Source organism: Microtus pennsylvanicus, chromosome 19 (assembly GCF_037038515.1).
Source record: "Microtus pennsylvanicus isolate mMicPen1 chromosome 19, mMicPen1.hap1, whole genome shotgun sequence".
NCBI lineage: Eukaryota > Metazoa > Chordata > Mammalia > Rodentia > Cricetidae > Microtus > Microtus pennsylvanicus.
In genome coordinates, this window is record NC_134597.1 from 15475970 (window position 1) to 15502137 (window position 26168).

General features: G+C 33.3%; 1 non-coding gene across 1 annotated transcript; it reads left to right on the forward strand.

Annotated features, from left to right (window-relative positions):
• The first annotated feature begins 3550 nt into the window (after nt 1–3550).
• Nucleotides 3551–3657, forward strand: LOC142838539 (U6 spliceosomal RNA). The gene has a single exon (XR_012908592.1). It is a non-coding gene; the product is annotated as a U6 spliceosomal RNA (small nuclear RNA).
• Nucleotides 3658–26168: the final 22511 nt, after the last annotated feature.

A 26168-nucleotide genomic window follows, 5' to 3' on the forward strand; every position in this document is an offset into this window, starting at 1 on the left:
TGTGTGTGTGTGTGTGTGTATTTTAAAATTTTACTAGTTACAATGTCCATCTCAAAGAATCCCATAAAAATTTAATAAGTAAATATATAACATTTGTTTTGTGACTGATAAAAGTTTTTTCTCTATTACTGCTAATAATTATTGCTTTAATAATCTATGTTAGTTATTTTCAGCATGATTTCCGTTAAGCGCATTAATCTGAGACATAAGTAATAGGAAAAGCTTGGGGAACGCTTCAGAACAGGGATGGAAGTCAGGAGGCTGAGGACACCATGAGAACACAGCCTATGGAATCAACTAAACAGGGTCATAGGGCTCATAGACACTAAAGTGACAATCAGGGAGGCCATATTATAGGTCTAAGCTATATTCTCCACATATATGTTATAGTTGTTGGTGTTCTTGTGGGACTCCTAACAGTAGGAGTCTAGGGTGTCTCTCACTCTCTTGCCAGTTCTTGGGATACTTTTCCTCCTTTTGGGTGGCTTCATCCATCTTTGATACAAGTATTTGTGCCTGGTTATTGTAACTTATTATGCCCTTCTTTGTTGATATCCCTAGGAGGCATGCTGTTCTCTTAAGGGAAACAGAAGAGGAACAGACCTGGAGGACAGAGGTAGTAGCGGGAGGGGATAGATGGACTGGGAGAAGTGACTGGGAGGGAAATTGTGGTCTGGGCGCAATGTATGAGATAAGAAAAAAAAAAGAAAATACTCAGACTAATAGCTTTTATCTGTTTAGATAAATCAAGGAGGAACAGGTAAGAATAAATATTGACCAGCTAAATTTTCAGATAAGATATTTCAAAAAAATAGAAGTTGTTTATTTTAAGACCTTTAAGCTTTAGGTAAAAATTTTATTTCTTTTTTAGGTGTAGTATTTTGCAAAACACTAACTTTTTGTTTGGAAGGTCAGGTTAGCTTATACTAAATAGTGCAGAATTTCCAGTGCACTATGCATTAGTATTTTATGAGATCATTTCCATTATATTAAAATTCATCAAAGATGTCCAGTTCTCCCTCTCATTTGTTATCATAGCAGGCAGCTGCCAACTTTCGAAAATGTAATAAGCATAACTGAGAAGGTACATTTTTATGGATGACGTAGCTCCAGTACCAAAACCCACTATAGCGTCCCCCACATATTCCACAGCTAAATGACACATCTCATTCTCACACAGCATTTTTCACCCACTTGTGCTGAAAAAGACTGAAGTAATTCTGAAACTATCTTTCAGGCAAACACAATATATTTCTCCAAATTCTGAGAGATCTGGTAAATGCAAAGGCAATGTGCTTCCTGAGCAGAGTTTAAGCCCTTTAAGTCCCATGTCTTTCACGGCTTTACCTTCAAGATGCATTGACAAGCCAGCAAACATGAAATCGTTTTCACAGTGAAACTGTACAAAATCTGACAGCTATTAAAATTAGATGATGTTAAATACAACAAAGCTGCATTAAAAAATAAGATTTATTTCCTTATAAATCCATTGGTCATTTTTTGGGTGTAGATAACAACATACAGTTATAGTTTGGGTCCTCCCTTATCCCCTGCTTCTCTGTTTTTGATAAAGAACTTGGAGTAGTGAAGATTCAAATGTTTCCGTGTCATATGGATCATGATGAAAAAATTTTCAATTTGTTCAAATTATCCAATATTTAGATTTCTCATCAATCATTATTATTATAATAGAATCTTCAGTATCACATTTTTTGTTTACTTGTAGGTAGGTGATCTTTCCTGGTAGCCTTTGTTGTGAAGAAAAAGTATGCTCAATGTAGCCATTATCTTTTTTGTTGTTGTTGTTGTTTGAGACAGGGTTTTTCTGTAGCTTTGGGGCCTGTCCTGGAATTAGCTCTTGTAGACCAGGCTGGTCTCCAACTCACAGAGATCCGCCTACCTCTGCCTCCCGAGTGCTGGGATTAAAGGCGTGCTCCACCACTGCTCGGAGCAAGTATGCAAGTATTTTATAATTTACCTCAAGAGATCCGGGATTTCTGATGCATTTTCTGTGGGCATAAAACCTTTCCCAATTGAATTACCGTGTCTCCTTTATAACTAATCACCTCTATCTTATTTTGTTAATAACTACTTCTTTGTTTTTCTTGAAATTATAATATATAATTTTTCTCCACCTATGATCACTTCAAGCCATTCAATATAACACATATAACCCTAAGCCCTCCTTGCTCTCTTTTAAATTAATGGTCTCTCTCTCTCTTTCATTAACTGTTGTTTTACACACACACACACACACACACACACACACACACACACACACTCCTAAATATTTAAAAACAACCTGCCCGGTCTGCTTAATGTTACTTGAATGCAGATGGTTTCAGGGATGATCATTTAGTATTGGATAACCAATTGGAGTACAACACCAATAGACAAGCTAACATAGATGCGGGAAAGTTCAACCTCATCAGTACACAGAGAACTACAAGCAACTAATAAATGCACCTTTTAGTGATTGTATTTTCATTAGGGAATTTTTTTGTAGCCTTAAACAGTGCCTTCATTTTCGGTAAGTATCACTCAAAAACTATTCAAATGACTTATCTCTCACTTTTTATATCCTGAACTGAGGGATGATTTGAAAGGTATAGTCTAATTTCAGTATTTGGCCCCTGTCATTCCTCAACATTTTTTTTTTTTGAGTAAAGTCATGAACTGAAAGTGTTCCAGCTGACAATGTCCTCCCCTTTTGATTAATTTAATTCCCCATCATTATGTGTTCCTATTCAATGATCTTCAATTCCAGGGTTGTAATAATAGTTTTACTTGCAGAGATATTGTGCTACTTAATTAATGTTTGTACATACTTAGAAATATTTGGATGGTAGATGAAATTCTGGTGCCAAGTGAATTATTACAATATTAAAATTAATGCTAAGACAAAGCACGTTGTTAAAGGTAATGGCTTGAAAAGTTGTCTCTTTGCACAAAGTGGAAAGAATGCATTCATTTCACAGCTTTTATGTACAGTGTAGACAGCTGTCTACAGAAAACTGAAATATAAAAGAGAAATATTTTATTCAAGTGCACTAGATATTATTTGAATTATTTACCGTATATATAAATTTGAAATTTTTGCTCAGTTATGACATAGAGTATATACTTTATCAGAAGACAAATAAAAAAATCTTAATGTTTTAGAAGTTTTACCTAAATCATTTCAAAGAAGAAGCAGAGCAATTGTGGGATATTTGATTGTACTCTGACATTTCTAGACGGTGCTAATAAAATTAACTTTTAATCAAGGGGTGGAGCCAATGACTAGCTGACTGGAATTATTCATAGAGAAGCCAGGAACATGGAAAGGGAAGACAGGATGGAGAAGGGAGGGACTTGGACTTCCTTCTGTCTTTTCAGTCTGTGACATGTAGAGGGAAGAGGTCCTGGCTGGGTCTCTGGTAAGAAAGAGAAGGTTGACTGGTTGCCCATCCTCTGTTTCTTTGATCCGAAGGCTTTCACCCAATATTTAACTCTCAAGTTTTTGTTGATAATAGGACAATTTGCAAAACACAACATTTTGGTGCCTAATATGCTAGCTTTGGCAACATGTGTACTAAAACTGAAAAAGTATGGAGAAGATTAGAATAACTGTTGCACAAGGACGACACTCGAATTTGTGAAGCATTCTGTATTTTTAGTTCATGGCCAAAAGGGCATTGGGGACCCATGACTTTAATCCCAACACTCAGGAGTCAGAGGCAGGTGTATCTCTGTGAGTTTGAGGTCAGCCTGGTCTACTGAGTGAGTTCCAGGACAGCCAGAACTGTTACACAAAGAAACCCTGCAACAAAAAAATAAATAAATAAAAATAAAAAACAAAACTAAAAAAAATATATATATTTTTCTAAATTATTCTATTACCAATGAAAAAATCGAGAGTCAGATATTACGGTAAAACCATATAGCTCAAAGAAGCAAAGTATGAACAACCGGATAACCTTCCCTTTCTTTCCAGAGACCCAACCAGCACCTCTTCACTCCACACGTCTCTCTCTTCTCCATCCTGTCTGTCTTTCTTATCCATTTTCCTAGCTTCTATATTACTAGTCACAATAAGCTAGTAGCTGGCTCCACCTCCTGATTCAAAGTTAACTTTATTAACACAGTCTAGAAGTGTCACAGTGTGATCAAATATTCGGAAACAGAGTGAAGTGAAGAAAATAAGCTCGGGGCAAAGATGAAACCTTGGTAAGGAAGCCATCACTGTTGAAGTTCTGTGACACAGAGATGTCTTATTTACTGCTGTCATCTCCGCATTAAAATCAATGCTGTGCACACGAGTGACAAACTATTTCAGGAACTGTTGACTGATGTACAGCCGTTAGTCCCAAATACACACACAGACGTCTACATTAATTATAAACTGGTTGGCTTAGTAGCTCAGGCTTCTTATTAACTCTTATAACTCATATAAGTCCACAATTCTTGTCTGTTAGCCACATACGTGGTACCTTTTTTGGCGAGGCAGTCACATATTTACATCCTCCGAGTTTGGTGACAACAGCAAACTGACTCTTCCTTCTTCCCAGAATTCTTCAGTTCTCATTGCCCTGCCTCTACTTTTTGCCTGGTAGCCCCACTTAAACTTAAATAAATTGGACAAGCAGTGATTTAAATATATAGTTTCTGTGTGGTTATTTCGGGAGCCTGGGCAGCCAGGAAATGAACAAGCAGCCTCCTAGAGGAACCAATGGAAACAACTCCTGAATAGTCACCTAGTAGTGCTAGTGTTAATAGTGATAAATATTGTGATTCTAAAATTCCTATCATATATACATATAATATTAAGGTGATTTATGCATGTTGAAATAAAACTAACCTCACTATTTGGAGATAGTAATTTATTAGTATCCCTAAATGTATTTTAATGTTTTTAATGGAAATAGATTTCTATCGCTTCTCACATGCATATACAGATTTATTTTATATTTTATTTCAAAATATAACTCTTTAAATGTTTTCAAAACATGATTAGTTTCAGTGCCTTAAAATATACTTTATCTTAATTTTATTTACAAATTAACAATTAGTTTAAGATCTAAGTTTCATTAAAATAAGTAACAAAGGGGAGTTAAACCTTGTTATGGAAAGATTTGTGGACGTAGATTTCTATCATTTTCATGGTGGGGAATCATTATTTGAAGAGTATTAATAATATCAATAATAACTCATGGCTTCTTTTAAAATAGTCCTCAAGGTTTTGAGGACTGTACCATCAGTCATATTTTAACTTATAATGATTGTTCAGTTGTATTTTATCTTTTGTAACAACTGTAGTCATTTTCTTTGCCCATATGTTTGCACCTTACTTGTTGATTTTTATATGTTTTTAATTGCTTGCCTGCTGCCTTGGTGAAATACAAAAGTGGCAACTTCTGTAGAAAAGGGGAAAACAGAGAGAGCTTTAAGAATTGATGCCTATCATGGGGCAATGAGAGCACGTTGGACCTGGCAGGATCACAGAAAATTCTGGTAATGCACTCAGAGCAAAATGAGGAGTTGTGCAGGATTTTGAAGAGAGGAGTCATCTAATCAAACTTTGATTCTTAAATGGTGACTCTGTCCTCTTCTCTTGTCATGAGGATAGATGTAGTATCACAGAAATCAGAAGAGAAACAATGTAAAATGAATTAGGTGAATAGAAAGAGAAAAAGATATGCTTGTATTCTGGATATGTTTTTCAGGTATCAAGAAAAGCACAATTGACTAGACATGTGATTATTTGGTACAAGTGCACGTGTGTGTGTGTGTGTGTGTGTATGTGTGTGTGTTTCAGGAAAACTATTTGGCTGTAGATGCAAATTTCAGAATTGCTGGCAGAAAGATTAGGAATAAGTGAAATCTCAAAAGGAAAAAAAGAAGGGAAGAACATATTCTGTGCATGGTGTGGCCCACCTCAAAAAGCAGAGATAAGTAAAATACTGGAAGGGTAAAAGGTGAGGCATGAAAGTAATCAGGAAAAGCTGGAGAATGTGGAGGAAAAGCACAGCACAGTCAAAGGCGAGGAATGCTGCTGCTGAGTCAAGTAGGAACTGATTTAACATCAGGGAAGTCAAGAGCACAGGATCTTTGGGACCAAGGCCCAATTGGATTGTATTTAAAGAAGACTAGCAGAGCAGATGAGGATAGGCAAGCCATTTCAGGACTGTTGCCACAACATGGGAGCAAAACAATGCCAAAATAGAAGCCATGGAATAGTGTTCAAGACAAAGTCTGTGTTTTGCTTCATAATCAGACTGGGAGAAATACAGCATATTTCTAAACTCATAGAAACAGTTCAATAGAGAGAAAAAACAACATGTGAACATATGGGAGTACATAAGACGGGAGAGGATGCCTAGAATTATGTCCTTGAGGAGAATAGAGAGAGGCTGACATTTAATGCATGGACAGAGATTGTTATAAAAACAAAAAAGATTATACATCAAGAAGAAGAACAGCTACAGGTGTGATATTATAAGGTCTAAGTATAAGAGATCTGAGTTAGAAAAAAAGATCTCAGATATAATCAAGTTGGGTTAAATGTTTCTCCAAGATGTTTACAATTGTCTCATTCCTCGTTCTCATACCTTTATCCTGAGTTGCAGACTACAGGAAGATCTGCTTGTTGAACTGTGATGTTGTCTGACAGTTTATGCTGGTGTTGAGAGACACAATTAATTTACAAAATTACTCTTGACTTATTCAAGAAACCTTGGGAACTCCCGTTGTTGATAATTCCTCATATACATTTTGATTTCCACTGTTCATTTTAATTTTGTCTTTATGAATGCCAAATTCTCATTTTGATAAAAGTGCATAAGCCACTATTATATTCTCTTAAACATTGTATTTAAACAATTACCTTGTCAGCAAGTTATGACAGTGGCTCTTTCTTTCTGAATTGCAAATTTTCTTTCTCGTGTTTTACTTGCTGTGATAACTAGGACCTCTCACAGCGTAATACAAGGAAGGTGAAAACCATTCTTTCAAGCTGCTCGAAAAAAAGAAATTAGAATAATATTTCACCTTTAAGTGTAAAGTCTTTTGTAAGCTTGTGAGAATACTGTGAGTGGAAAAAATATGTGGATACTACGTTCTAAGAGATATACCTGTGATTTGAATCTTTTAAAGAGATTTTCCCCCTTTAAAATTGGGTTTAAATTATAATGTCTCTATTGTAGATGATAGTTTTTCTGCTGTATTGCTTCTCTTAGTGTCTTATAGAATCATCCTTCCAAGAGGAGGTTAAAACTCATTGACTTTTCTAGTACATTTTATATGCTATGTTTACACTTAAATATATAATGTCTCTGAAATTGCTATTGGTTGATAATGACAACTCTCCTGGTTTCTGTTGTCTTTTCAAATACCTATAATGCTATACTAGTATACACTTATGGGCACAATTCTTTGTGGCAATATGGAAGTTATAGATCCTTCTGACAATATCCAGTTACTCAACTTTAAACTTTACATCATTGTTGTATGGTGTAAGAGTTCCTTCTGTTTCTGTGTTGCTTTCATTGGTTGATGAATAAAGAAACTGCCTTGGCCTAGTTAATAGGGCAGTACTTAGACAGAGAAAACAAAACTGAATGCTGGGAAAAAAGAAGGGTAGAGTGAGAGAAGGCATGGATCCTCTACCTGAGATGGACGCCAGTTAGAATCTCCAATAAGCCACTGCCACGTGGCAATATACAGATTAATAGACTTGTTTTTCCTGGCCTCCTCTCCTTACAACAGTTTTATATTTAAGCACTTAGTATCTAGCTTGCTTTTATATGAAATATGAATTATAATGTGATCAGAATGTTTCTAAATATGTCCATCCAAGATTCACAGGCCTGGTTATTCAATCAAATGCCAGCCTAGATACTGATGTGAAACAATTTTTGTAGATGGCATTAAGTCTTTTTTTCCAGTAATATGAGGATAAAATATTTATATAACACAGGTGGCTCATTGTGACCCATTCTGTCTCCTAGGGCAGTAGCAAAATTGGTCAGGGACATTTTTTCAGAAGATAAAGCAAGAAAGAAACTGCATGGAAAGCAGAAAATTTCATGTATAGACAGAACTTGACCATAGTAACTGCTTTGCATAGTGGAGAAAAGTTCTGAAACACCAATGGATTTACTTACATCTGGCAAGTACTATCACAGTAAGGAAATGGACCCAACAGATGGATCAAACCTGTAAATTCTTTCCTAGATACTGCAGTAAAGATCCTAGTTCTACAAGTATTTGGTTCTAGGCTTATAAAACCTTGTAGCCACATCATATACAGAAACATAATGAGTAACGGTTTATGGTAGCCACAGAATGTGAAGTAATTTGTCATGGCATCCATATAAAATTAATGCAAAAACACAACATAAATAATTTCTATACACATTAAGTGATTTGTGTTATAAAATGATAAGAGTAATACTACAGGCATTTGGAAATACGTCTGCTTATTTATAAATAAATAATAAATAAGAAAACAAACAAATAAATAAATAGTTTTGAGTGTTTTAGTAGTAAATTCTGCTAATCTAATTCCAGTCACTGAAATCAAGCTATTGACTGGACTTTTCCAGAACATGCTGAAAGTTGGCATTAAATATGCTGTTAACTTCATCTGAACATTTTAATTTTCTTTCCTTCCTCATTCTGTCAATGAAATAGAAAGTTATGAATTTTACTCTACATTCAATTACTATTAATAAAATCAACTGGGCAATGGTGGCACACAGCCTTAATACCAGCATTCGGAAGGCAGAGGCAGGCAGGTCTCTGTGAGTTCAGGGCCAGTCTGGTCTACAGGAGCTAGTTTCAGGACAGGCTCCAAAACTACAGCAAAACTCAGTCTCATAAAGACAAACAAACATACATTTGAAAGACTGTTTTGCCTATATTGGCAGTTTGCCAGTCACTTTCTTCATATCCTACAGAATGTCTGGAAGACTCTTTCGTGAAGCAGAAACCCTAAAGGATTGTCTCACCTTCTTTTGGCAACTTCAGTAATAATTTTTCTGTCATTTCTGCTTTTCCAGTTTATAGGGCATACCATCAAGCAGTTCAGGCAAGAGCAGTTTCTTATCCAAATGGCTAACTAACTCCATAAGGAGCCTTTCCAATGCCCATCATCCTCTTGAAGTAGATTGGTGCTACCAGGATCAGATGAGTCTCATAATCAAGAAAAGTCCTAATTTCTTAAACTTTTTAAATGGCATATATTGTAAATCTTTGAAGGGTGTGAAGAATAACTCTCCATCTGCAATATATCTTTGTACATCTAGAAAACCTAACTGACATGACTACAAGCTTGACTATTATAGATATCTATTAACCTGTATTTCTTAATTATACATTATATTTTTAAATGAACTGCACAAACACAATACCTTATTCAAGAGTAGAAATATACATATTACAAAATTGAGCTTAAATGTGTATCAATAAACCAAGATCCATACCAATGCAAAGTATCCTATATCTCTATAGCATATCCCTCTTTAAATGTATACAAACATTTATAAGCAATCATTTAGGGAATTTGGGCATTGTTATCTAGACTACATCCTGCTGATTGGTACTGCCGTTAATCAAGTTTTTCATGGGGTATTCTGTGGTAGGTCCATCTCAGCCAGCAATCCGGAAGCTGTCATGAATGTTGGGCCATCTGGGCCATTGCTTCAGGTCTTGTTTGATCAAACCATATTAGCTGGTAAGGAATCCACAGCTTTCTATTCTCTGTAGAAACAGAAGTAGAACCTCTATTCCAAAGAAATATATCCTTAAACCCAACTTTTGAAATCAAGATACCTTTAATATATATATAGGTTTAACTTACTCTTTTAACCTATGATTGCCTATACTCTGTCTCTTTAAAAACTTTACTTTTTTAAAAATTATTTATTTATTTATTATGTATACAATATTCTTCTTGCATGTATGCCTGAAGGCCAGAAGAGGGCAAGAGACCTCATTACAGATGGTTGTGAGCTACCATGTGGTTGCTGGGAATTGAACTCAGAACCTTTGGAAGAGCAGGCAATGCTCTTAACTGCTGAACCATCTCTCCAGCCCCTAAAAACTTTACTTTTTTGTAGCTATTATACTTCCTTTCCTCTCTCCTTTTTAGTACGTATGTCTAACACTGTGACACAATAAGAGGTCTTTTTTATCTGAATCTGTCTTTATTGTGTGTGTATCTAAAATCTTTTCACACTAGGAGTACTTTTTCTTTTTCTTTTTTTTATGCTGAGCAGGCATGACTAGAACCAACTCTGTGGCCCTGTCTGTTGGCTCTGCCTAGTCCAACATGGCAGTGGCATGTTCACTGCCTCTGAGAGTATATATACTACCACAACTCCAGGGTCACAGCTGGTCTATTTCAACATTAAACAATTTATAATATGCTGCTAACTGACCCTATTCAAGTGCTCAGCCTCCCGAAAAACCCAAAGCTGTTTTGTAACTTAAATGAACCAGTAAGCTGCCAGTCCTTAAAGAAGACACATGGTTTTTTGTTTCTAATGCTGAATCAAGAAGGCCTCTCTTAAAGGAATCATGGAGCTCCTGTTCAACAAACTGAGTCCATCTGGAAAAAAATGTGGCTAGTAAGAAGGTGCACTAAACTCTGTTCTTTTGTGTCTAGAATTCCTTTTTAATCTCTCTCAGGTTTTGTGAGAATGTAGTCAGCCCACTTTAGCATGCCAATTTGTAGGCAGAGACTGCTTGTTTGTTCCCATCATCCCTGACCCAAATAATTACTCAGAAACTATATTAATTACAATATTGCTTGGCCAATAGCTTAAGCTTCTTATTGAGTAACTAATACATCTTAAGTTATCCTATTCCTAGTATTTTACCAAGAAGTTTGTGATTTACTGGTAAAGTTCCAGCATCTGTCTTTTTTGGCAGCTATATGGTGTCTCTTTGAGTCCGCTTACTATTTCTCTACATCTCTGTTCAGATTTTCCAACTAGTTTTAATCTGTTAATCCATTTGTTTCATGCAGCTTCTTTATTAACCAATAGCAATAAAGCATAGTCACATCATACAGAGGGGAATTCCACATCATTCCTGAGAGTAAATACTGAATTCTACTTATGTATCAAAAACAGGAAGATAAATTTTAAGATGCCCAATGAGTATCACATGTATCTGAATAAGTCATTTTCCAGTGTGTAGAAATTATGATCATAACTGAGCAATCAATGCCACCATTGTCCTAGCACATAACACTGCCTGTTCATACAGCATGAATTGAGACTTCCTCTAGGAATCTTTTATGATTCTTACATGTGAATGTCATCATATAAAGAGTTCAGAATATAAAAATCACTGAAAATATAACTGCAAACTGGCTGAAATGCCTTCTGTTTGAACACCCTGAAAAAAGTTAAATATGTGTATAAATTAAGAAAATTTTAAAATCTTTAATTATATAATTTGTTATTAAAATACTTCATGCAATATAAATTTGTATAGAAAATTTTAGGAACATAGTAAAACGTTTACATTAATCTGAAAATGTAATTGACAAAATTTATTTATTAATTTATGTGACTGGCCAATAAATATGATTATGATTTTGTCCTTAAGTCAATTTCAGGACCAATTGTAAATTTCTATGTGTGCATGGGAAAGAAACAATTTAAAATGTTAATAAATTTTAATTATTCCTCTACTCTCAAAGTCAAAGATTATTTTAATTATCATTATGAAGATGATACATACATAAATAACTGTACATTAGCAATAATACATAAATATTGCAATTATTAAAATTAGAAACATTGTATTGCACTGTTTGCAAGAATCTTTAGCATAAAATATTTATTTGATGAACTGAAACCTATTCCTTAGCATTATCAACCCAGGTTGGAATATAAATATAGTGGATAGAGATTATTTTTATTTTCTATATCAATTTTAATCACAGGTTGCTTCATTCCTTTACTTAAAACTCTTTATGATATTTATTAGTGTGTGAGTGTGTGTGTAAGGGCACATATTCCATAGTGGCTGGAGGTCTGAGAACAATCTATGGGACTCTGCTCTGGTGGTATCTTTATGTAAGGTAGGTTCTAGGGATACAATTTAGGCTATCAACACCTTTCTCTGTTGAGCCATTCTACTGGCTTAGCTTTTTTGTTTTTATGGTTTGTTCCACTGACTGAACATCTTCAAAATAGGACAATTGGGTTGGGCCACATAAGGTCATGTGTAGTTTCTCTGACCACACTGTACCTACTTACTCCAAGTCACAGGCAGGCACAAGCTCCAGGAACACTTAGTTCAGGAATCCATTATTGTATTCACTTTCCCCTATGTTTAGCACCTCCTTACTCGTATGTCTCACTGTAGTGTAGGAATCCAAACTACTGCCATGAAAGTCATCTCAGATGTTATTTCCCCTGGGAAATCCCTTTATGACACCACATTGAAGTTAATGAGAAATGGTGCAAGAACTAACTGTTCATTTTATTTATCTGAAATGAGAACAAAACAAATTTTAGAGTCAATAAACTATGCTTATGACTTTACCTGATCAATCTGTCAATGAATGCCAGAGTTGAAATAAGATTTACATTTGTTGTCTACAGATATATGTGTTGACTATTAGCTCTATGCCAATGCCTAGCATTCTGCCCCTGTTTATTCTCTGGGCTTATATGGGGGAAGCATATTCCATCATACACAATAGACATTGCATCATTTCATATTCGATTATATACAATAGTTTTTAAGGTAATGATACAGATTTTCATTGCATTTAAAAAGAAATAGTTAAAGTAAAAAGAAGTGAAATATTTGATCCTGTGCACATCTTAGCAGCAAGCATTTTCTATATAAAGTTTTCAAATATTATGCTGAGTATTATTTATTCTCAGTGTATTTTCAATTGCAATTTAAGGGTTATTTGAGAGTCAAACTTTAAAAATCATTTTATCTTAAATGGAAAATTTTCAAAACATTTTTAAAATACATAAGCTAGAAATGTTTTTTCACTGTACTCAATTTGTGTAAATTTTCACACAATAATGTAAAATGAGGACTTTTTTTGCATTACAAGAAGCATATTTTAGCTAGCATCTGTAATGAAAATTGAGAGATATTTCCATTATCAAAAGAATTCTGTCTTGATATATTTCTATGTTTGACCTATAGAAATGGTGAAATTAAATCATGATGTCTTGTTGATTATCTAATGAGCACAATGAGTTCATTGATATTAGTGAGAAATTTTTCTTAATCCAGTGTTTGAAAGAAAAAAAAGTTATTTTCTTTTATGGAGTTATTACAGATCAATAGCCAAGCCAATGATAACAAAACTATGCTTTTCTACACTATCATCAGGAAGATTTAATATCTCCCATCTCAGGTACATTTGGTAAGCTTTTACCTTGTGTCAATAGCCAACACTGTACCTACTTACTGTGTACTCTAACTGCCGTTATAAGAAGGTGTATGACCCCTATGTTGACTTTTAAAAGTAGAAGTTGAAAACATCAGCTGGTCACGTTACATTTACAGTCACTTATTCATATAGATCCATGCTGGTTCAAATGGATGGAAAAATAAAATATAATATTGTTAGGGGAAACAGGACACGATGCGTTTTCAGGACTACTACTCATTTCTTAAGCAAATGGTTACATCTTAGTATCTGGATGGAATGGAAACATGCAATGGAATTTAAAATTATTATAACTGGCTTAAGTTAAAAAGACTATATTTTAGTATATGTGCATTTCTGAATGTAGTATTCATCTCTGTGGTGTTTTATTGATATACATGGGTCACTATTTGTGAGTACAAATTTTAACTTATAAAATAGAAGTTAAGTCTACTCTACAATATACTTTAATAATATATTGATATAAAGCAATGAGTGGCTTTCTATTCTGATGGGTGTGTGTCCTTTCCAAAACTCAGTTGTTAAAATTTAATGGCCAGTTTTATAGTGCTGAGAAGTGGAACATCAAAATACTGATCAGTGATTGGGGCCTCCTCCTCTATCATGAACAGGAATAAGGGCCTGGAAAAAAAAACACCTCCACCAATATTTCAGATTTCTCCTCCTTCTCACTGCAATATGAAATTTTATGCAATATTATGAAGATAATCCCTGGAGGATATAACTCATAGCATCATCTTGGGAAATAGAGATTTGCTCTCATCTCTAACAGCTGACCATGATGTTACCTGGAATTTAGATTCTCAACTTTCAGAACTGTAAGAAAATAAATTTCTCAATTTGCTAATTACCCAGGCTCAAGTCTCTTGATACAGGAACAATAATGGACTAGATACCTGTCATATTCACTTAAGTTAGAAATCAAAAGCTTAGGCAAGAAATCTAACTGAAAGAGCACAGATTCATTTTGGAATGATTACAATATCTATTGAGCTCATATTATTAGTAATAATGGCAAAAGCTAAAGTACTGAGAATGGAGTTACTCTGTGTGATTTCTCTGGTCATGAAACTCTAGGCAAACATCATTGACTGTGTAGACAAACACAGCTTTAGTGAGGTTATGTGTGCATTAAAAACTAATAACCAAATAAACACCACCAAAGCCTCACTCCTGCTGGTATATTAGAGAGGTGACAATAAAAACTGTTCAATCTTCCAACACAGAAGCACAAAATAGAACATGGTTGTGGAACTGAGTAGCCAAATAAATAATATTGTTAGACACATTTTTCTAACTTGGATATATTGCTATGTATGAGTATTTATCATCTAATTAGAATTAATATTTAGTAAATTTTGTCCAAATTAACACATCAAAAATTATCAATCGTTTTATTTGCTTCTGTTCTATAAAGATGAAAATTGTATATTTAAAATTGATGATATGTATGATTATGACATTAAGATTAACAAAACAGATTACAAGTTATCTAATTTGATAATCATTTTACTTAGTTCTGAGATATAACTATAAATAATATAGATTGACCAAGACACGAAAAATGTAAAGGTATTTATATACTATATTCAGCATGTAGACAACTTCATTTAATTGTGAGGTCTCTTTTCTTCCCTATTCTTATCAAGGGAAGACTCCCCCCGCCCCCATTCTTACTTAGTATGGCAATAAAGTGTCCACCTCCCACAAAATTTGATTGTCAGATTACTTTAAAAGATGTAATATTTCTGTCTTCTACCAATAGTAGAAGATTAGATAACAGAAACCCATTCTTGCTACCTCAGAAGACAAACATAATAATACTAACAGCAGCTTATATCCAACATCCAAGTCCAGTAGATTCAAGCAATGGCACCCCCAGAAGTACTCTGAAGAACTATTGAAATCCTTTAGACACTAAAGTAGGATAAATGTAATGAGGTACGAACCTTCAGGGCCATGCAAACAATAATAAAATGAGACTGGCAGAGACACTGGCATAAGATATAAAATGTTAACACAACAAAACCCAGTGTGCAGCCACTGAAAGATATCACGATCAAAAATTAGAATGCTATAATATTTAGAAAAAACCTTAAACTTGTATTTTACATTGGGACAAAGTTTGGTGAGACTTAATGTGAAATGACCCGGGTCAGAAAATGCTTGCAATGTGTTCTTGGATAAAGGCATAGATTTTCCTTATGTCAAAGTGACTAGAACTAGTTATGAAGAATCAAAATATTTCATGCTCTTGTTTACCTTCTTGCATGAAAACCTCATGCTCCAGATAAGAGGTGCTGCTACCCTGTGGTCTGCTGAATGAAGACACTTTGAATCCATTTAATTATAACATTTATCAGTCCTAAACAATGTTCTCAATGGTTTTGCTGTGTTCCAAAAATATTTTCAATGCAGTAGCCCACTGTCACTGATTTTAGGAAACTTTCCGCCTTCTTTTCTATAATAATCCTTGAGACTTGAGAGGAGTTTGATGTAGATGTTTTGTTTAGGTATGAACATTCCAGTCTCTTACTCTCTGCCCCTTGATCAATTGTGGGTTTCTGTATTAATTGCCATCTACTGCAAATAGAACCCACTCAGATGAAGATTATGATACAATTTATCTATGGGTATAATGATTAATCATTAGGGGAGAGAGTTTAATACTATGTCAACGTATGTATGGTTTTTCTTGTGAGTCTAGTTTTTAACAGCTGAGCTATCTTTGCAACTAACACAATTTGTCTTTTCATTTACTGAAGGAAACTTTATTTGCCTCCAAGTTTGGGAAAACATTAATATAGATGCTCTTGACACACATGTGCAAATTTTTGGTAAATATCAAAGGAAATTAATTCACTATTTTATGACAAGACTTTATTTTATAAGAAACTATAAAACTTTTACAAGGAGATATGCACCATTTACAAATTCCTTCAACCTTTAAATTCTGATGCATATCACCCTGTAACTGCATCAGTATTTCAAGGTGTCATTAATTTAGATTGTGACCATGTTAAAGGTGTATAGTGGCACAAAATTGTTTATTTAACTTAGCAAAATGGGCTTCTTTTCCATATGTGCATCTTCTTTTAAAGTACCTTCTCATATTTTTGCCCATTTTTGTTTGTTTTCTTTTATTGAATTCAATATTAATTGTTTCTTGAACTAACAGTCTTTTGTCAAATACATAGTTTACAAAGATCTCCCTAGTCTTTGACTATTGTTTCATCCTCTAGGCAGTGGGGTTTGTCGTTGTAGTTGTTGTTCTTTTAGCTCTTAATATTTTTTATTTTAGTGAGATCAAACATTTGGGTGTTTTCTTCCATGGATTGAGCTTCAGATGTTGTATCTAGAACATCAACAGCAAACTCAGTGTCTCACGTATTTTATATTTTGTTATCATCTAGTTTTATGACTTTGAATTTTACATTTATAACTCTGATCTACAACTTATTTTATGAAAACTATAAAAAATTTGAGTTAAGATTCTGTCTTTTTTGATTATGTTCTATAAAGTTTCAATTTAGTACAACACTATTTATTTAAATTCTGCCCTTCCTCCACTGAATGGTCTATGCATCTTTTTCTTTTCTTTAAAAAAAAATAGTAATCAGGCAGTTTGAATATTGTTGACTTTTGTGTATTATCTGCCAACATCAACCAAGAGAAAAAGATACACATGCATTCATTCCTTTTATTTTTCTGGAGTGCTTTCAATTAGTTTCTCCTCCTCTTCCTTGATGTTTCATGAGTTTTGTTGGGTGGAGAGTAGGAAGCAAGAGGCTCCTTATGTAGTCCACCTGGTTACAAAAATAAACTCACAAACCCTCTTCTTCAGTCTCCTGAGTACTAAGACAACAGGTGTGTGTAGTGTAAAAGGGCCTGCCTTTGGTCCTGTCCACCCAGCTAGCTTAGCCCTGAAATAAGCACACAGAAAATTGTATTAATTAAATTACTCCCTGACCATTAGCTCTAATTTCTTACTGACCAACTCTTACATCTTGATCTAACCCATTTCTATTAACCTGAGTTCACCACAAGGTTGTGACTTACCGGGAAAGGTTCTAACCAGCGTCAGTCTCAGGAAGGAGAATCCTGGCATCTGCCTGTCTCTGCTTTCTTCCTCCGAGAATTCTGTTCTGTCTTCTCTGCCTACCTGAGTTCTGACCTATCAACTAGGCCAAGGCAGTTTCTTTATTTAACCAATGAATGCAACACAAACACATCTATCTACCCAGCAGTTTGTTATAACAATGGTGACATATAGAGATTTTATCTTCTGGATTAGACTTTATAACTAATAATAAAGTGATGTTCATACACAAGTGGTCATGTCTTACCAAGTCAGTTCAGTGTTGACAACTAGGTACAACTGAATACTATTTTTGTCCAGTAACATTCATAGTAATTTCAAGTATTATAAAAACTACACAGTAAGAATGAGCTTGCAGAAGAATACCAACCCAATTTATCCACATTCCACATCTTAAGTGTGTGGTTTCTTCAGGAGTCTTAATTCCAGTTTCTGGAGGGTAAACAAGATCACAGTGAATAGCTTATAATGCTTGCAATTCTGTAAAAGGATACTTGCTTCAGTTTCCTGGCTGCCCACACCCAAATAATTATACAAAACTATTTTAATTATAACACTGTCAATGGCTCAGGCATATTCTTAGCCAGTACTTATACCATAAATTAACTCATTTCTATTAATCTGTGTATTGCCACGAGGCTGTGGCTTACCTGTAAGGTTCTGTCATCTTTCTCCTTCAGCAGCTACATGGTTTCTCCTTGATTCTGCCAACTCTCACTCAGTAGCTCTGTTTGGAATTCCCACCTGGCTTTACTCTGCTAAGTCATTGGCCAAAATAACTTTATTTGCCAACCAATAAAAGGAACATATATACAGAAGTACATCCATATCAGGGGTCTTTGCTCCTCATTATCCAACTACTCCAAAAGTGGCAATACATTCATGTCATCTAGCTTTTAATTGGTTAGTCTGTGGTGCCTAGTAGGAGTATTGTTACTCTTTTATAGGACAACTAATTTTCAGCTCTTTTATATATGCATGTATTTTATGAAGCTTTTTAATTACAAGAGAAATTGCAACTATACAATGAGATAAGATGAGATTCACAGAAGTTCTTTATAAGAGGTCAGAGCCTTGCTCTACATTGTCTTAAGCAATAGCACCATCTGACACATAGGAAAAACCTAAATTAAAAATTGACCAGTAGTATTATTTTATTAAACAACAGATGTAGTTCGTTAATTATATTTTCTCTTTTACTAAAGGAGAAAAATATTTTGTCATTGTTATTTTGCAATTAGCAAAGTGCAAAATTGTTTTTTACTCTCATGTTATAAAATACTAGCAAAATTATCTTAGTTTCTAAGGTATTTAAATGTTTAGGCTTTTTTAACAACTGTGTTAGACTTCAGGAAGTGTTGATAAAATTACATAAATAATTTTAAAGTAATATTCCACCTAGAAGGTGTGTTTCATATGTTTTAGATATAACATTAGATTCTTGAATAAAAGTTGAATTGTAGGTTTCAAACAGCAGTTGGGAATTTAAAAATACTTCTAAATCATCCATTATTTGAAAGGTATACACTGTAATATACTCATTAAAATAATGACCTGATAATTTACCTATAAGTAATTCTTTGGCAAGCAATCATTTTTAAATGCTTTGCTTGTGAATTATGAAAAATTCACAAAATTAGAGATCATCTACAAATGATCCTTCCTTAATTCTCCACACTCATAGTTTGGTTTGGTAATTGCAGGCTTTAAAATTAACTATAATCATCTATATGCTTTGGCATCTTTCTGAACAAGTGAAATTGTTCATACTGAATCATAATTTGTATGATACTTACATATATGAATTTATTTCAAGAAAAGGATGTGTTTAAAGATAACATGGATTTTAATCCAGTGTTACTAATGTTGCTAATGAGGAGAAGAAGGCAAAACAAAACACTTCAATTCTCTTTTTAAATGATCATCATGTAGCTGCTGAGTTTGGATAGCCTATATTTTCTGTATGTGTTTGAATTCCCATGCCATCTTTGTAATGGGACATTTTAGAACCCCATCCATTTGTAGAATATCAGGTCAAACCTCAATCTAATACATGATTGAATAACCAATAAACATGCATGATTTATTTGTGCCTTCAAATGATTGTTGGTTATGGCATTATTTCCTGTGACTAATACCAGTGCAAGTATTCAAAAAAATATGAGTGAAATTCTATAATCATTTATATATTTCCTTTTATTTATAAAATGCCATCTTATTTACATAGTTGCTTTCCTAGTCATTTATTAGCAGAAATATTTATTATTCATACTTAGTAAAAGTATGGAAAGTTAGAAAAAACTTGTTGCTAACTTATACAAAACAATTAATATTCTTAAATATTTTTATCCATATAGTTTAGGTTTGTAATGTATATGTGTAACTATACATTACATAGCTATAGTATATACCTATGTAATGGTATATTACATGGGTATATAAACATGTCTATGATCATATGTAATGTCTTGTTATATGTCAGTGTTTTCATATTAAGGTGAAATAGGGTAGATGTTGTGCTTTGATTAGATACTGTTGGATTAATGGTGTACAAATAATAAATTAGAATACTGTGTATTGTTGATTGAGTTTTAAAATTGATTTTTTTACATACATAAGGAATAAAATTAGTTTTTTTATGAAATTGAGTTCTAGTTCTCAACAAAACCTCTAGATGATAAAAATTAAAATAAGCATCATTTATTTGTCTCTCTGCGAAGAAAACTCTAGGCACTGTTGGCATCTCTTGTTCCCCAATGAAATCTCTAAATCATTCTTCTTGGTATTAACTGAATTAAATATGTCTAAGTGGTTTGACTTGGTTCCTGCAGAGCACTTGAAATCCACTGGTCATGTAAGACGAGGGTAGAAGTGTTCCAGAAGTTCATGTGTTTAACCCTTTATGGTTTCTTAAGTAAGGTAATTCCCTTAGGTGGTCAACAGTCTCCGTTTTCACGTTTTCTGGCACTTCAGCCATAAATACTTAAATATTCTTCCCAACAATTTTGCTTCAATGAATCTTATGCTTTTCACTGCTTCATTCCCACACCCCACTTCTTTCTTTCTCACCCACTTTCTTATTTACATTTTTCCTCGGGCTTCTTCTTCCTCTATCCTCTTCTTTTCTTCTATCCTTCCATTCTTCCCCCTTCCTTCCAATCTTGCTCTTCCTTCCCTTCTCTCAGTCTTCTTCTACTGCTATATTTTAACAAATTTTGATTTACACATCTAACATTGTACTGTGAAGTGGAGTCCTTTTTTATTCCCAAAGGCCTTTTATTGCTTCATTCTTGTCACAAATTGGCCAATTTGTTCATGTAAATCTGTCATATAGAGTATGTATTTTAGATCCACACTATAGATGTCATTATCCCAGACTAAATCATTAAGTCCATTTTATAACTCCATAACTGAAAATTATTGGTCAAGAAAAAGATGGTTCTTTTTTTCTATTACTATATTTTATAATTTAGTAAAAATTTACTATAATGGACATTATAGTTTTTTATTCCTGCCACCTGTCAATCACCCTTAGTAATGCCATTTCTAACATTTTCTGCTAAAAGAGTTACTAGCTTCAATATCCATTTATATTTGGAGTCATGCCACAGTCTCAAATTCTCACGTCTATAATACGATGAAGTCATTTTCAGAAAAAATTTAAAAGTGCCTTCAATTTTATGGCACTGTCATAATAAACATGGGCCCCTCAAAACACAAGGAGGCCAAGAAAACAAATTATAATGGAGGGAAACAGGTAATTAGGCCACAATAAATAAATAATGTAACACAGAGAGTTTAAATTTATACTCTCTGTAAATGTTACATGTGTTGGCATAATAGCCATAATTCACTAAAATATCTGATATATGAGAAATACTGGCAAAATATTCTTATATTAGAGTCAAACTTTATATAATTTTTACTATCTAAATATTAACTTACATTATAACTATTAAATTGGCTCTTTGACAATTTCATGCAAGTTATTTTCTCATTTTTATGAATATGATAATTTCTGTCCTTTTTAAACACAAAGACTAGAATCTTTGCAGTAACCCCATTTTCATTTACCCATAATATGCCTGGAATTCTCTCATTAGTTTCAGTTCCATTGTTCTTTTATGCACAGTTATAATAACATTCTTCCTTTGTGTTCCTTTCTAAGATGAATTCTACATATAATTGAAAAATTAATTTTACTAAGTACTACTGTAATCATGTCACCAACTTGTTCAAAAATCACATTTTTTTTTTTACTATGTGTGAAGTTGAACTGCATAGTCAAAATTTCAAGTATCCTCAAGAATGGGCTCTATGTAACTACCTAAATTTCTTCTGAGTATTTTTAGAAAAAGCATATTGAAGAATTAGAGTTCCAACTTTCAAGCATCATACCTTTATTTATTTGGAACTTCAATAGAAGGCATTCAATGTCCTGTATTCGATTTGACCTATCTTTCAAGTGCTTCTTCCTTAGAGTCCAATGTTAGTATCATTGTAATTTTGTTTCATAAAAGACAGATGCAAGTGTATTTTTTTAAGAAAGTGGAATGATACAAGATGTATTAAGATGATCTACTGAATGAATAACTTTCATAGCATTCATTTGTGAAGCAGTTTCCAAGAAAAGATCGTAAAGTAAGAAGAGACAACAAGAATCATATTGGCAAAAGTGTTTCTAGATTAATATACTAATATATAACATTTGATATTGCTCAGAATAATATATGTTTATTTATCCTTATATTAATCATTCTAGTTACTTTTTAAAACAATAAGGACAATACTGGGAGAGGTGTTTCAGAATCAATATACTAATATGTAACATTTATATTGCTCAAAAATAGTAGATACATATTTATTCTTATATTAATCATTCTAATCACTACTATTTAAATGAAGCACACAAAATATCAAGTGCTTAATGCACTATAATTTATGTGATCTATGTGACATTCAAAGGAATCACACATTTCTGATGTCATACCAAAGAGTTCCACAATAGCCTGGAATGGAGTATAACAAAGGTTTATTTATTTGAGGATAAATTCACAGTAAGGGTAGCAATCCACAGATCACATGTTCAGAAATAGTTGATAAATGTGTAATGCGACTCGTCAGTATTTCTGCCTATGCCTGTATTTGCTCAAATTTCAGTTTATTTTTTATTTGTTTGTTTTGGATGTTATTTTATTTTATTTCCTTGGTTTACATTTTTTATTGTATTTGGTTGTGTTTCTTTTTTTGAGAAAGAACTTAAAATTGGGTGGATAAAAAGAGAAAGAGCATCTGGGAAGAATGGCAGTGGGAAGAATATGAACAAAATATATATGAATTGAAATTTGTTTTTAATAATGAAAAATATAATAATTTTTAAAAGTTTAGATATTATCATAATACCTTCAAAATATTCAACATAGGTGTCTGATATCTTTAAGAGACTATTTTAATTAGGTAATTTAATACTTGATAAGTGTATATTTATACAGATATGTATAGATAGATAGATAGTAAGATTTTAAAACCTACTATTATAAAGAAAATTTCTATGTTTAATGAGAAACTTTATCAAAAATCATGTCTGCTAATATTTCAATGAAATCAGAGCTATTGCTCAATTAATCAATTACTTTGTGCTGATATGAATAAAATTCAAAATATTAAAAGTAACATGTGAAGTAACAGAATAGTTGACATCTTATAAAAATGAAGAAAAAGATTTGTTTTAAAGACCATTTGAGACAAGTTTTAAGTTCTGAAATAAACCAAGGGGAGATGTAATGCTTTTCCAATTTCTTCTGTTCCTACATGTATAGATACCTGTTATCAACATTCCTTATCAGACTGGTACATTTTTTCACAACTAGTAAAATGACATGGACAAATCATAATTAATCATTTTATATTTCACATTAGAACTAATTCACTTTGTGTTATGTATTCTTTGATTTGAAACAATGTACCATAACTTGTATCACATTCGCATGTATAATGATCTGTAAAGTAATTTTGCCATCTTACATTTACTTACATGTCTTAACTACTATTCCAATTCAGCTTTTGTCAGCTACAGATATTTTGACTGTCTCCATAGTTTGCCCATTCCAACTATATAGCATAGATGATTTTCCTCTTGATTTTTTACTGGATAACATATATATTGTTTTCATTCTTTCATGTAATGTCATGATACTTCATTCAAAAGAAGCTTCGTATAGATTATACAGAGATTTACAACTGGCAAAAAAAGTTGCAGCAAGTAAATAATTGTGTTGTATGACTACAACTGATAAATCTGCAAAGCAAGTCTACTCCTAAGTCTTAGGGAAAATCGTAGCACAGAGGAGTGGAAAGATTGTAACAACCAGAGGACTATGATGTGAATTGTGAGATAAAGTCCCGTAGATATGACAAAAAATGAGTCCATGAACTCTCAAAAATATAGTTTTCTGAATTAGCCCTTCATAATGACAACACCAGTTGAAATGCAGAGGAGGGAATGGTAATCCCTCAAAATCCCATTCCTAAATAAAGAACTATGGATGGCTGTAGCTGCTAAGAGAAGCAGAAACACTTTCTTCCAGGGGTGAGTACCCGCACAAATTGTCCAATCCCAAGTAAGGTTAGACAGATAGATGTACATAAACTAAATGGACTCTATGTGTGTGTTTGTGTGTGTGCACATGTGGGCAATGATATTAATGGGTCATAACTTTGGGAAGAATGAGGGTACACAGGAGGAGCTAGAAGATGGAGAATCACAAGAGATAGAGAAGATTATGCATAAAATTTTCAAATAATAAAAACTTAAAATGTTTGATTCCTGGCCTTCCTTATTATTATTTTCCATTAGCAACATTTGGTATTTTGAAATTTTATCTTTTTGTACAAAGAAACATCATTTAAAATAATACCAATAATAAATATTTTTACAAGTGGAAAGAATGATGGAAGATACCATTTCTCTGGTCAGAGATGTTTATAATATAATAATTCTACAAAGTTGTTTCACACAGAGGTTCTCTAGAGACACAGTTATTCTTGCATTTGAAGTTAAGATAAAATAGCAAAACTATTGAAGATTACTGCTGTGGATAAATGGTCTTCTACCCTGTAAAGGTTTGCCATTTGTAATAAGATGCTGTTTGGCCAGTAGTTAGGCAGGAAATCTAGGTGGGGTAACCAGAACAGGAGAATTCTGGGAATAGGAAAGACTCAGTCTGCAGTCGTCACCCAGATGCAGAGGAAGGAAGCTGAGAATGTCTCACTGATAAAAGGTACCAAGCCTTGTGACTAACACAGAAAAGAATTATGGATTAAGATGTAAGAGTTAATAAGAAGATCTGAGGCAGAAGCAGGGAGGGAAACATAGAAAAATGTATACTCAAGACAATCAATTTAAAAAAGAAAGAAAAAAGAAAGAAAATGCACAATTAAAAAAAATAAATTCAAGCCAGGCAGTGGTGGCACACGCCTTCAATCCCAGCACTCAGAAGGCAGAGGCAGGTGGATCTCTGTGAGTTCGCGGCAAGCCTGGAACAAGAGCTAGTTCCAGGACAGGCTCTAAAACTACAGTGAAACAATGTCTCGAAAAACCAAAATAAATAAATAAATGAATAAATAAGTAAAATCAGGTTGTGAGATAAATACAATACTGTTAACAATAACAATGTGACATTCCTTTTGTAAAAAAAAAAAAAAGAGTTAATAAGAAGCCTGAACTAATCAGCCAACCAGTAAACCAGTTTATAATTAATATAGTCCTCTGTGTGTTTTTTTGGAACTGAAGGGGTGCGGTACTTGGCAGGATAAAAATCTCTGTCAGCAGATCACAAGTTGTCAAAACTAAAAAAGATCCTCTAGAAAGATGAATATATCTATAAGTACTGAATTAATTGAATTGTTGGTAGCTAATAACAAAACTAGCCATATAAACATCACAAAAGCAAAAATATAGACTTTTATCTTTTATAAATATAAATACAGGATACTTTAAGAAATCATTACCAAACAGAGTTTCATGATCATACTTTTTTGAGTTTGTTAAGAGGGTAAAATGGTTATAAAATAAATGTCAATTCATATGTTTTACTGCTTCAATAATGTGAAAATAAATGTATATGCCAATTAAGAAAATCCACTTGATAAAGTATAGCACTCAGAATAAGACAGATATCAAACTTAAAAATAAAGGACAATCTCTTCTACATGTTTAGAAACATCTACTATGAACATTGTATTAATAGTGGAGAATTACCATTTTCCTCTTAAGATCAGGGATGCGTATGTCTATCTTTCTGTAATATATGCTATGGGACAACCTGCGTTTCAGGACTAGTTACAAGTGCCTACCTAATAAATTTTGGGTGTTAGCTTAGTCTATAAACTAAGGCCAGAAAATTATATGACTACTCAATACTTGAAAATGAACATTAAGTTGTTCTTTTAAACCTATAATTCTGATACTGTTGTACAGGTATAATGGAATGTAGTGGAATGTACATATATATATACTTACTTGCTTTAGTGTGCTCAATTATATTTCCTTGCTCTTTGGTAAAAGCTATCCGAGAGTTGATGACTACTTCCATATCAATAACTGTATTTAGTTCCAGGATCTTCTACTCAACAACAGGAAAATCAGGTCCT